Consider the following 12390-nt stretch of genomic DNA (forward strand, 5'->3'; position numbering starts at 1 on the left):
CTTTTATGGAAATGTAGGAAGTCTCAATTTTCTCCATGCTCAACCAATTTTTTGGAAAAAGAATAAAGAAGTGAGAAGAGTGCAGATAAAGCAAACAATTACTGTGGAATGATTGTTAATTTTTTCGAAAAAGTTCCTTTTTTCTTGAAATTATGATATTCGACCACAAGCTATATGAAATCTAAAGCTTGTTTAGGAGTTTTTCATAATTATAAGGGAATATGTTTTCAATTATAAAACCTATTTCCAAATATTATCTTGATTTTCATAGAAAAGTGTTTTTAGTGTTTGTTTCAATATGAAAATATGGGTTAGAATTAATGTGTGAGACCCCCATTTAGTTCCACATCAGGAATTAAGTGAAAAGTTAAGTGGCTTAAACAGATAAGCCTAAGACTCAAGTGTAACATCGGTTAGTCAATTTTGACAGTGTTAGGATTCATGTTTATGAGTCTACTATCTAATCTTGTTATGATGATTTACAAACAATCCCTAATATCGTTTGTCTAGTGTTTGTATTTTCCTATTAGGTAATCTAAACAAACAACATAGTTAGAGGTTGGTTGGATTGAGCATTCACGGTCACATTTAAAGGAGGTTGGTGGAATACCGGAATGAAGGCAATACAATTAAAGTTATAGATTCAAGATCAAGCTTCATCCGCAAAGCAAACCAAGACAAACTTATTGACTTTATATTATGTGTGGTTATACTTATAGCTCAATTCATACACGTACACGTTTTGAGAAAATTGGATTATTGACTTAACACAAATATTTTATATCTTTTCTAAAGTCTATTAATCCATTTAAAAATATCTCAAAAATTGTTTGAAAAAATTCCATCAAAATCAAGTTTGAAACAAACACATATTTTAACCGTTTTGCAAAATAGTAAGTTTTTACAAATACGAACTGATATTTAAAAAATTTCTTCTTTAACATGTTTTTTTCATGTTTATAAATGTTTTTTAAAGTTTTACTAATTTTGGAGTTAATTTGTTATATTTAATTGAATTTACAAAATCAAGTTTTAATAAGTTCACGTTTGTGTATGTTTTTACAAAACAGATGAGTTTTCACAAATAGAAAATAAAATTTGAGAAATTCTTTTTCTAACCTGTTTTATTAAATTTTTATAACCATTTTCCAAAATTTCATGATTTTTGTAGTTGATTTACTATTTTTAATGGATTTTAGAAAGCTAGCTACGCAAAAATTCCAAAATCTGCCAACATTGTTCCAACGGCTAGTTTATCAGTCAACTCATCCCTGTTATAAGTCGACTTATAGTGTTTTTCCAGCCAACGACTAGTTTTTGTGAGCTGTGATTTTGGAGCTATATATACCCCTACATTGGTTCTTTGGTAGAGTTTTTGAGGTGTTTTTAAAAGTGTTTTGGGTTGTTTGTTTCTGAGTTTTAAGTGAGAAAAAGTTTGGTTTGTTTGTGTGAAGAAAGTTTCACAAAGAGAAGAGGTTGACTTCGTATTTGAGGAGTTCAACCTCAAATCATCATCAACATCCTTTGTTCTTAGAGAAGTTTTTCTAAACTCCTCATCTAGCTTATTTGCATTTTATTTATCTTATAAATTTGCTAGATTTATTTGAGTTTAGATTTCATATTTACTTATTGTTTCACACACAACCATTGAGCTTGAGTATTTTCACATATAGTATATTTGGGTTATGGGTGTGATTGAGTGAGCATAAACTTAGTTCTCACCTTGTCAGAGAACAAAATCTTTTATTTGAGCCAAATTGTGAGAATCACATTGTAATACACAAGTACACCAAGAGGAGTGTGTGATGAGAGACGGTGTCGATTTCAAGAGGAGTGACGTCGGTAGTAAAGCCTAGAGAGAGGTTATAAATCTGAGCACTTGAGGAAGAGGACACAGGCTAGGCCAACACTTAGAAGGTGTATTGTGTAGTTACAAGTGTATGAATTGTAAACGTTTATCGGTGCGCGTAGAAAACCGATTGTGAGAGTTTTCAATGAGCTAGAAAACCGAGTGTGTAGTATCTTTGTTGAAAAATCGTGGAGATCTCCTCAAGATGAGGAGCAGAGACGTAGGTCAAAGGTTGACCGAACTCCGTGATCATATCGTTTTTTTTTTGTTTTTGTCATTGGTGTACATTTATATTTGTGCTCATTGTTTATATCGCCTATTGCATCTTATTTCGTCCTTGTTTATATTACATATTCTTGCTCATAAATTCGTTGATATCACACTTGCAATAATAAAATGTTTAATAAGTTTTAAATTGGATTAGATTAGTATTTATCCTATTCACCCCCCCCCCTAGGGTAATTTCATTTGGTATCAGAGCTTGGTGCTCTTGATTTGAGGCTTAACCGCCTAGAGTCAAAAATCCAAGTTATCATATCTTGCTAATCTAGTTTTGAGATTTTTGTATATTGCTTGTATCATATATTATGGATATTCATGGTGTACCTAGCTTAGGTTATGCCATTAATATTACTCCTAGAATAAATAATTTCCCCTATGCCTAATGATGTGTTAGATTTAAACTTTTTATTACATCTAGATATTTTAATTTATGAGAAATTATTAACTGTGCTTATATTGTACCCACTACGAAGAAATCCAAGTGGAGTAAAAATAACAAAAGAATATTTACTATGAACAAGCTCTTGTTAGAATTCTTGCAAAATGCTTTTGACTCATCTTTATCTAACATGCTTGATTCTTTTGATAGTGCTTACACATTATGGAAGTTTATAGAAGCACATCAAGGAAAGTTGGAGGAGATCTAACGCGCTTTGGCGGCTTCTTCCTCAAGTTCAAATGGAGCATCTTTATGTACACGGCCACTAGGTGATAGCCCCAGTGAGGTATGCGAGTCTGATAATGATGATAAATTAACTATTGATGAACTTGCCTGTGGATATTAAAAATTAATGAATGACTATAAGAAGTTGCAACATAATTTTAAAGATTTAAAAAGCAAGCTTGTTGTTTTAAAATCCGATCATGAGTTATTAGCATCTAAGTTTGGTACAATTTCTAATGAGAATGTGATCCTCAAAGAGAATAATGAAAAATAAAAGTTGGATCATGATTCCTTAATTTCAAAAGTTGCTAGCTTAACTCATGAGGAAAACAATGCCATGCTAGAAGTAGAAACCATTAGGAATGAATTTAAATCTTTTGTAAATGGTTATGTTTCCTCTACTTCTAATAACAATGCATTTGTGGAAGTAAATGAGTTGAATCATGTTAAGAATTGCATATCATCATTAGATTCAATATTAAAAATATGTATTCTCAATAATAATAAGCTTATGGACTTATGTGCAAAGTCTCATATAAATTCTTTCAAGAAACCTACACACTATGCACACATGTATAACAATATTTACAAGTGTTCCATTTATGGCCGAAAAGGACATATTGCTAAATTTTGTTATAATGCACAAAAATCCATCAAGCCTAATCATGTTTGTGCATCTCATCAAGCTTCATCACAATATACACATACACATGCACATAAAGTTCATCATAAGAATGCTAATGTGTATAAATGGGATCTTTGTGGTCACTTTGGCCATTTAGCAAAATTTTGTTTTGATTTACAAAAGGTTTCATATTTGCTAAATATTTCTAAAAGATATCGTGTGTTTGAATGTAATCTTTGTGGTAGAGTTGGTTATTTAGGGAAATATTGTTTTGATTTGCAAAAAGCTTCAATTTCACAAAATGTTCCAATAAGACCACATTTGTTTAATAATGTTTCTCACTTGCAAAATGAATTTAAAAGATCATCTATGTTTGTAAATGATTCCCGTGCACAACCACAAGGTCAACATAAATAAATACACTCTTTTCATTGCACGTATTGCAATCGAAAGTGTCATTTACACAATTATTGCTTTGACTGTGTTAGTGCACCAAATGCGCCCTAAAGAGACCATAACCCTAGGGTTTTAGAGTTTAATGATAGGGGTCATGTCCGTTGTTGATGCTTGATATCAAACAGCCAATTAACCAGAAGATGATGGTTGCGGGGTGATGAAGGATGATGGAGGGCATGTTACCTTCTTCGACTTTATGCCTAGTTCTTAAACAAGGGCTTGATGTTCATACTTTATAGATAGAAAGAACTCGTGAGAGGACGGGGACCGTTCTCCTGTGGTTCCTCCGATGGTCAAGTCAATTGATGAACGTGAGCTTGAGTGATGTTTAGAACTATGTGTTCTTATGCTATGTGCATTAGAGATGATCATCTCTCAAATTGGGTCAAGAGGAAGATTTTTTATTGTTTTTCTGCCCTCCTCTTCTCTCATGGTGAATAGCATACATCTATATAGTGGATGTCCATCACAGATTGCTTATTTCGGCCGTGCAAAATGGCAGTGACCAAGTATGAGCTAGAAGGTGAGTCATCCCTTACTTTACAAATGTCGGCTGGCAACTGGAGGGGAAGTCATTTCAGCCTGGGAGATGGTGTCTCTGTGATATTTGGGAAGTGACTTGTGAGTTGTGGCAGAAGTCACGTGAGCATACTAAATCATCCCTAGCTTTATAGATATCGACCGACCACTAGAGGGGAAGTCAGTTCATTATGGGAGAGAGTGTCTCCGTATTTTCTAGGAAGTGATTGAGCTGACAAGTCATGGAGACTTATCAGGCCAAAATTTGGATAAGGCTTGTCCGAGATGGACTGAGATGTCGACATATGCTCTGGGGGAGAGGCTTGAGGTTAGGGCTGAGTTCTTAACTTAGTCGACAGCAGGGAATGTCCCTCCAGTCGTTTCTAAGAAATGCCTAGTGAGTGATCGAGTACCCTAAATAGGGTCATCCTCGACAATAGGGTCGACCGGCACCACCTTTCGCGTCGACTTAGGAGTGTCGGCTTGTCCGTCTAGTTGAAATGTCATCTTATCTCAGCTAATAACCATCTCTCGAGTCGATATAAAGATGTCGACTCATCTGGTAGGTCACGATCTCTCGTACCGGCTAGCATCACCTCTTGTGTCGACACCGGAGTGTCGGCTTGATGAGTCGGTAGGGCCGAGACCTCTGTAATTGTGTCTTGGGTTTATCCCTGATAAGGTACCAAGGTCTTACAATTTAGCCATGATGGTGAAGTTGTACTGGATGATTTCTTTACCTTACCGCTAATAGACCCGATATCATGTTTAGTGTGTGTGCATGTGCACGTTTTCAAGCTTCTCCAAAAACGTCCATTTAATTGTGGTTAAAAGAATTATTAAATATGTCAATGGTACAATTGGTCTTGGTTTATTTTATCCAAAAAATACCTCTTTTGATCTTTATGGTTTTTGTGATGCCTACTTTGCCGGATGTAAGGTAGATCGCAAGAGTACGAGTGGTACATGTTAATTTTTGGGTAACTCTCTTGTCTCTTGGGCTTCCAAAAAATAAAATTATGTTGTCTTGTCTAGTACAAAAGCGGAATACATTACCGCTGGCTTATGTTGTGCCCAACTTTTATGGATGAAACAAAGTTTAGTTGACTACGATTTGCTTTGTCAAAACACAAAAAAATTTTGTGATAATACTAGTGCCATTAATATTTCAAAAAATTCTGTTTTGCACTCTAGAACCAAGTATATTGATGTACGCCATCATTTCATACGTGATCATGTAGAGAGGCAAGATGTATTCCTTGTTTATATTGATACTAAATTTCAATTAGCGGACATCTTTATCAAGCCTCTTAGTGAAGAAGATTTTTGTCGTATAAGAAATGGTTTAGGTTTATGCATTATGTAAAAAGTTTTGCTTGTTTGTTTGGTTAGTTGAACATCATATGCATTCATTTTCACAACATGCCTAAACACATAAAATTACCAAGAGGAGTGTATGGGAGGACTGGGGTCAATTCCAAGAGGAGTGCGTTGGCAGTTGTAATGACCGTAAAATTTTAATATTAGTTAAAATAAATTTTTGGTATTTTAAAATATTTAATTATGATTTTTAAAAGAGTATTTTTATTTTTCTCGATTTTCTAGAATTTTCTATGATTTAAAGTCTAAGTTTTATATTTATTTAAATGGTTTTTATATTTATAAATTAATTTAGTGCAATGAAAATTTCTGGAATTTATCCGTTGGTTTACCGATACTATTACGTATTATTTTAAATAATACGTCGTAATATTATTACTATTACGTATTAATTCTTGTATTATATTGAATTATTAATTACGTATTATTTGTGTAAATTATTGTATTATTTTAATTATTACGTATCAGCTATCGTATTAGCATAACTGGTACGTTTTTATCGTGTAGATAATTGTCACATAATTATTTAATTTTAAATGTAAGTAAATATATTTTTATTATTAATTATTTTCGTTTAATTGTACAATATGGGTATATTTCGACAGTTTCGTATCAACTGTTGTATTAGCTCAACATGTACGTTTTTATTTATAGATAATTATTATGTAATTAGTTTAATTTTTAAGTACTCGAAATTATTTATTTTAATTATTTTCGTTTAAATACCTGAAACTATTTGAAAATACTCTAAGTTGTTGCTTCCAGCGTCAAACCCCCATCAGCTACCCCAACAACCCCGTTCTCTCCCTCCTCTTCTTTTCAAAAAAAAACGGCTGCACGCGAACCGCATTCATTAATTTATTTTATTTTTTTCAATTTTTTATTCATTTTTTCCCTTATTTAAACCCCACCCAGCCCCCTCTCTCCTCGTCTCTCTCTCCTGCTTCTCTCTCTCTCTGTCTCATCTCTGACGAGTCGTTCAGCCAGCCGCTCCGAACCTTCGCTTCGCTATCGGCGAGCCAAGCCCCCGTCCATGCCTGGCTCTGCCCTGACTCGCCTACCGCAGCCCTGAGCCTGTACCACCATGCCGGCCGCATTCATCTCTCGACGCCGGCCTCCTCCAGCGTGCGCTGCGCCCCAACGCGAGGCTCCCCTTCCGGGAGCCCAGACTCCTGCCAGTCACCCCGCTCGCCGACCGTCACTCCTCTCTCCGAGCTGCTCGCACCGCCACCTATGCAACCGCCTCTCTCCATCGAGCCCGCTCCCCCTCCTCCAGCACCGCACCAGTGCCCTCTCCACCGTCTGATCCCAAGCCACACCTCGCTGTTCGGCCGCCCAGCCTGCCCCCGTACCCCCAATCTCAGATCCGCCACGGCAACCCCCCAGCACCACCCCTTGTTCCTCCTGCGCTGCCGACGGCGAGACCGCATGTCCTGTCCGAACAGCCCTTCTCCTCCCGTCGAGACCCGAGCTCGTCGTGCTAGCCACGGCGCAACAACCTCCCCGACCCCGCTGCGCGCCGACGAACTCCGAACCCGCACCCGCCAGATCCGCCGCTGCCCCGTTCCCGCTGCCCCTCGTCGGGGATCTTTCGACACCATGCCCACCGCGTCGGATCCGACTCGTGCCACCGACGTCGATTTGTTCGACAAAAACCCCGAGGCAAGATCCCGATACTCTCTTGACTTGATATTCAATTCTTAGACCGCTCTGAATTAATTAGCTGCTTGCAAGATCCCGATACTCTCTTGACTTGATATTCAATTCTTAGACTCGCTGTAAATTAATTAGTTGCTTGCAAGATCCCTATTCTTGCTCAGTACAATTTTAGATTGATCACAAATTTATTATGCATACGGACTCGTTACCCGAATAATTATTCGTTACAAATACGGAACTGTCATGAACATATTGGACTGAGAACTATAACGTATAGAACTGTTGTGAACGAAATGGACTGTGGACAATAACTTATGACCATTCACATTGTAATACATATACTGTGATGACCTGTACGGATTTATTTGACAAATGATATTAAAAATAATATTGTGATAATAGATACTGTAAAGATAAAATAAAATAAAATTATTTTAGATTAATTTATAATTTTAAAGAATTTTATTGACAAAATAATCAATTTAAAATAATTACTATTTTGGTGAAAAATCATTTTAGATTAATAGAGTTGATTTGACAAAAGAATTATTTTAGAATAATTATAAATAATTTAAAAGAATTTATTTTAGAATAAGTATAAATTTAGAATAATTTTAATAATTTAAGAAAGTTTTATAAAAGGAATTGTTTAGAACATTTATAAATATTTTTAAAAGATTTACTTTAGAAAAGGGATTATTATGAATTATTCATGATTTATGTTTCTTAATTTTAATTATGTGATATGCTATGATATTGTTGAATATGATTAGTTGCAGTTATTACTCTTTGTTACATTTGAGAACCGTTAGAAATTCATGACTAGTGTGGTCTGGTGTGTCCTGTTTAAGACTTAGAAACCTGTGTGTATGTTGACCTTGATAAACAAAAGAGTTGGGATGGAGAAAGTCATGGTTCATGTGATTGGATAAGACTGTTGATGTATCTTTTAGACTAGAACCAGTGAACCGTTTCGCACTGGGGTTAGTTTGTTGGGCAAAGTGAACAGTTTCGCACTTGGTCAGAGAAATCGTTTCGTTGTTGATTTCTCTTCCAGACTCGCACCAGTTAGGTTTGTTTCGAACTAGGGTTGGTTTGATGGGCCACAGTGAAGGTTTATTGCGTCACTTTGGTTCGTGAATGTGATATTCACCCGGGTCGGCTTGAGTTCGAACCAGGCCAAATCGGTTTGCGTGGAGTCCTATTAGAAGCACGTAGGGGATTTGTGAACAATCAGATATCCGAGAATATGAATTTTGATTCTGTGTGAGATGTGTACCAGTGACTTGTTATAGGATAACTAGCTACATGACTTATAACTTGGATGAGTACGAGTTCTTATGAGATACGGACCAGTTACTTGATATCGTTACTTGCATGTGTACGAGTTATTATGAGATACAGACTAGATATGTTTCCTTTCATACCTAGATCGGGGTTAATATTTAATTATCTATAATTCGAGACATATGGTATATACATGAGGGTTTCCTTGTTTGGATTATTTCGCTCGACGTACTACGTCTCGAGTTGTAGATTTTTAAGTATTAATTCCATCTAGTATGATCTTGTTACGTGGATGATTAATCTGATCGCTAGCTGCATAATCGACTTGTTACTTGGTTGATTTTCTTGGATTTATTAAGATTATTCTATTCTAGTAGTAAATTATATTTAGATTATTAGTATTTCAGTTGTATGTTTCTATTGTTATTACCATTATTGCATTGGTCGCACGACCGTTCTATTCTTCCTTTTGGGATCTTGCTGTGTGCCATACACCTGACGTACATCTGTTTTCTCTGGTGTACGTCAGATTTAGAGGACGGACAGGTTCAGTTCGGAGTCATACAGGAGCCAGAGGATCCCCCGCAGAAGTACTCTGTAGACCGAGCAGAAGAAGCCAAAGCCTAGTCATTTCTTTTATCAGCTGTTAGTCCTTAGTTTACTTTTCTAGCATTCCTATTTCCGCCTGAATCGTTGTATTTTATATTTTCTAGTATTTTATTCAGATAGCTAGTCTTGTATAAGGGCATGTTGGGATGATATTATATTTGTGATATGGATCTTTCTGTTCTGAGTTGTTTATTATATTCTCGCTACTGTGATCGGGGACCTATGCCTTCATTTGTATTTCTTGACGCTTAGCGTATTAGATTGAGAAGACGGGGTCTAGCACTTATCTCTTATTTCTTGACGCTTAGCGTATTAGATTGAGAAGACGGGGTCTAGCACTTATCTCTTCTCAGTTTAATACGATGCGGGCTTGCTCGCGTCTCGATTCCCTGGTATTTTGGGAAGCGGGGCGTGACAGTAGTAATGCCTAGGAGGGGTCGTAATTCCAAACACTTGATGAATGTGACACAGGGAGGCCAACACTTGAGGTACATTTTGTATATTTTTGCTTGTTTCTTATTTCATATACTCCATTTTGATGGTGATAAAGGGGGAGAGAAATCTCCTCATTTGTGCACATGGTTAGGGGGAGCTCATAGATAGGAGGAGCAACTATCTATAAGCTATATTTATTTCGCTCCAATATAATGGTTGGTTGTTATTATCAAAAGGGGGGAGATTGTTAGCCCTTATATTTTGATGATGATTTATAACCATCATTATCGGTACTAATTACTTGTTGAGTGATATTATAGATAATATAAATATCAAGCTTGTTAGTACCATATATGGAGGATTGGATGAAATATGAGCTACAACGACAATATCTAAAGGAGGCAGAGGCAAAGTGATGAAGCAATGTTTATCAAGAACACTATATACAATGAGAAGCTCCATCAACTCAAAAGCAATATCAAGACTCAAGAAATGTATTTCTATATGAAAGATATTTGCTATTTTTATTTTCTCTCTAGTGCTAAAATGTAGGCAAGTAGTTGTAGATTTTATTTGAAGCTACTGGGATATCACACAGACATTTTCATATTCATATTTTTGATGATTTTGTCAAAACATGTATTTTCACAAACATGAGGATCTATTTGCAAATTCCTTTTCAAAACACTTTGGTTCTATGATTAAAAATATTTTACAAAGTTCTACAAATCTTAGAAATCTTTTGAGAGTATTTTACAAATTTTCCAAAGTGTCAAAATCTACTTTTTTACCATATATCAGCATGTATCAGTTCGCAGTCGATCGTCACGGTCGACCACGCTAGGGTTTTAGTTATAGAGCCAGTAGATATATAGTGCGGTCGATCGTGACGGTCGACCGACTCAATTACAGAGAGCTCTGGACTTCCTGCGGTCGACCACCACGATCGACCAAACTGATTACAGAAACTTATGAGTTACCCACGGTCGACTGTCGCGGTCGACCGTAGACAAAGCAGAAACTTTTCACCTGTTTTGAAAACCTGTGCTGTCGACCGCGAAATTTTCACGGTCGACCGTCGATCGCCCAACGGCTCTTTTTTGTACAGAATCAAAAAATCTGATTCACTGGATTTTGGGAGATTTGGTTAGGGTTTTGGCTGCTGTTTCCTTTCCCTATATAAACCCTCGTATCCCAACCACCAGAATTATCCAAGCTCATTGCAAAATTCCTTGTGTTTAGTTTTTTGTTTTCAAAAGAGTTTAATACTTTCATTCTCATTTCTTACTATTTCTAAGTTCACATCCTAAGCTTCAAGTGTAATCATTCTCCTTGCCATAGGGTTACTGTAAAGAGAGAGATTTTACATCATTTACTACTGTTGTGAGCTTGATCTCGTGGAGATCAATTGTGTGGTTGTGAGATCTCGTGGAGATCGTTATGTAGAAGAAGTTCCGGCTTCCAAACCGGATTGTGTAGTCAATTCTCCTCGAGAGTGGGGAGCGGGGACGTAGGTCGGAGGACCGAACCTCGTGAACATATCGCACGTCACATAGATAACGATTTCTAAACTTCTCTCTTTTACTTTGGCTTTTCATTTTGTGGTGTATTGCATTGTCTTAATTTTATTGCACAATTATTGCCTTAAGACCCTAATCATCCCCCCCCCCCTCTAGGGTCCAACATACGCCACGCCGCTCTAAAAATCTCCCCTTCCCAACTCTATCCGAAAGCAGTGGGAGTTCTGGTGGCTTTTATCATCATCTGCCACCGTGTTGGAGTCTTATCAAGCTTGAGATTGCTTGGGTATTTAATCAGCATAGGGTCAGCTGAGAAGGACCCGCATTACTCTTTTCACTATTGTGGTGAGTTCAAGCTTGTTTCCGATTCTTTGGAGTTGGATGAAGACTAGAGGAGACAATTCATGTGCGTCTTTGGCGACGACAACGTCTATGCCTGCTCGAACTGGTCGATGGTGAATGAAGACGATTTGCAGCCAGTTACCCTTAGTGACTCCGAGATGACGGATCTAGAAAAGATATGTTCTTATGTCAGGCCACAAGAGAGCGATGCTCTATTTGATGATGTGTCTATCCAAACGTTAGACATGTCCATGATCTTATCCTCTGCTGCCTTCCAGGCAAGGATGAGCCATGTTCCTCTATTAGCAAAAAATCGCAAGAGGAATACAGGAACCGAGGGAGCGAGCTACACTACTAGACCCCATAAGAACCCGAGGGGGGCTTTCAGTGTACAGGAGGTGGATGTCTTGATGCCTCAAGCAGCTAACATTGCCTCTGAATTAAGGGGAAGGATAAGGGTTGAGAGGCGGTGCCCAGTTGAAACAATTGTGAGGTACCAACCAGTTAGGATGGATCCGCTAATTACTCAGCTTAACCACTTGGAAATTATAGGGCGGATAGACGAGTCTTCTCCTGACAGGGAGACAACAGCCCAAGTGGTCGATGAGGATGCTGTCAGCCCCAGTACTATTCTTGAGGCATCTCGTCGCCCTGGTAAAGAGCCAATTGGGATGGATGATGGCGTTGAGGGGAGATCTGGAACTCCGTTAGACCAGATTGAGAATGGTACTAACGAGAGGATTTTGGAGGATTTGTCAAGTGT

This window comes from Asparagus officinalis, chromosome 1 (genome assembly GCF_001876935.1).
Source record: "Asparagus officinalis chromosome 1, Aspof.V1, whole genome shotgun sequence".
Lineage (NCBI taxonomy): Eukaryota > Viridiplantae > Streptophyta > Magnoliopsida > Asparagales > Asparagaceae > Asparagus > Asparagus officinalis.